Raw genomic sequence first — 2500 nt, 5'->3', positions numbered from 1 at the left:
CATTGCGAATCATACAATGATACAGTACGCATGCACATTCGTAACATTTCGATACCTTGGGACAAGGCAATGAGGGAAACATTGATCGTCCCCTGCGCCTTCACTTGCTCTTTTGACTTCGCTACACGTTTTCGCTCGGCCATGACATGAAAGTCAACCTTAGTGGAACTTGAAGTTTCCAAAAATTCAACAAACCGCCTGCGCAGGCTAGGGTGGGGTCACGACAGGGGGGCGGGGGGTAGGTGGTCTGCCTCTGAGGCAACCCACCGAATCAATAATTTAGAACTACATGCAATTTTTTTCTAGGCTTACAAGCCCTTTGCAAAGAGGTGACCAGTCGTCATGACCTGAAAGACAACACCACTGCTGTTCTTCTGTGTAATGGCATGGCTAGACGCATCTCGGAGTGGTCGGGAAAACGCACGAAGCTCCATGACAAGCACTTCGTTTATTGGTTTATTCTTTATCATATTTCATCGTCGCAGGCTTTCTGCTTGAGATAGGTACAGTTCCGCCGTTTAGATATATGAACTTTCATATGTTCACTTTTTTCTTCACTATATATGGGTATATTACGAGCTCACAACTTGACCAGCTCCCAGTTGGCTTGATAGCTCAGTTAGTAGAATACTGCACCAGGGGGGGGGAGGGGGGGGGGGGCTACTGCCATATATAGGTATGTGCCGCTGTGGAGGTTAAGGGTTTTCAAGCAGTTTACTCTAGGATAGGGTATAATTCCTAAAGTGCCCCCCCCCCCCCCCTTTGGGAACTGCACCAGTATCACAGAGGTCATGGGTTCTGATCCCGTTTAAGCCAGAAATTTTTTCAGGTTTTAATTTCACAACTGCCTAAGTTGTGTGTATGACTGCGATAATCAGTCGTGTTCATAGAAACAGTGTCACTTTGTAGAGCTCCTTTAATTTATTCTGCTTGATGTTGGAATTGTAAGCTGGTTTGCAGTAGCAGCTTTTGAATTCCACCAAGAGGGAGGGCAGAGGTACGTACCTTGCGGCTTATGGCCGTGCTTTCAATAAAAACGATCTGGAAACCTTAAAGTTCTTCCAGAGGAGGTTTGCCTGACTCAAGGATCATGTTCCTGTTCAAATTCCTCTTCATCTGTTTCGCTTACCTGAACACCCCTTACGTGCTCGAGAAATTTTTCATATTGTTCTTGGTCCAAAATATATGGAAGTCTTCGTCTGTAAACTGCACGTCTCCAACGGTACCAATCATATTTCTTCTCTCCACCAGGGCTGTAAACTCGTAATTGAATGCAAGACAGTCTTCGGGATCGTTTGCGTACAAGTGCGTTTTCACTTTAGATGCTGTTTTCTTCGGTGTTTGGGCTAGTTTTCCTAATAAAAAAGGTCCGCTGGTTCTTTCAAATTTGGTGATGAGAACCACTTCGTCTTTCTTCTCAACACGTCCCTCCCTGCCAACAGCGTTTTCCTCGTCTGCCTCATCCGTTTTGCTTTCTTCTTGAATGGATTTTTCAGGAGTGTCCGCCGCCCGTAGGCGCTGATTGGCAGAGTGCCTGGGTTATCCTTGGTCGACTTCGCTCTGACGCTCAGTTATCGTGTGCTATCAACATAGGTTGTTGCCCAATGCCTGATCTTTACCACTTCTTCTTTGCTTCCTTTTCTTGCCACAGGACAAGGGACCTTTGGAATTTCTTCAAAGCTAAACATCCCTTCAGGAACATCATCATAGGAGTCTGGCGAGGTGAAATAGCTGAAGCCACAATTGCTAATTCGCTTAACACAATTGGCTGTAAGCTGCTGGGATTGGTTGAATCGCCCTAGGTTTCCAGCAAGATAATCTCTTGGTTTGCACCTATTGTCCTGATTTGGAGGTTTCAGCATGATTATTAACTATTACTTGTCACAAAACAACGTTTCCTATTAATAAAAGAGAGATTCCGGCTAGCGGAAAATTTACGAAGTAGCTCGAAGTACACGAGGTGCTCGCTGCTCGCCATCTGTATTTTCTAAAGTGCTCGCTGCTCGCAAGAAGAATTTAACAACTGCTCGTGCTCGCAAGAATAAACATACTGCTCGCATGCTCGCCAAGACCATTCGATACCCATTTATGTCCTCGCCGCGGACATTTCTTGGTTATTGCAGCACGTAACAATACGCTAAATTGACAAGGACGGTCTGGAGCTGTGCAGTAGACGTGGAATTTGTCTCATATGGTTTAGGGCCGACATATCTCTCCCTCAATGCCGTACTGGGAGGCGAGGTCGGTAGCAGAATGAAGCGAAGGGCCAACTGCGTCCAAAAGCGAGCGCACGGGCCGACGTTTTATATTCCAACAATGTGTCGATCATATCTAACCTTGCAGTGCTTTATAATTTGGCCCCTTGTATTAAAAGCCAATTACTGTTGAGTGTTTAGGGTAGAGTTGTAACAACTAGAAATTTACGGACTAATTTAATTGTTTTGTTACTGTTTATGCTATAGTAAAGGTGCTAATAAAAATAAGTTTGTTAATGATTGAT

Source organism: Montipora capricornis, chromosome 1 (genome assembly GCF_036669925.1).
Source record: "Montipora capricornis isolate CH-2021 chromosome 1, ASM3666992v2, whole genome shotgun sequence".
Classification (NCBI taxonomy): Eukaryota; Metazoa; Cnidaria; class Anthozoa; order Scleractinia; family Acroporidae; genus Montipora; species Montipora capricornis.
Note: the sequence above shows the minus strand (reverse complement) of the source record.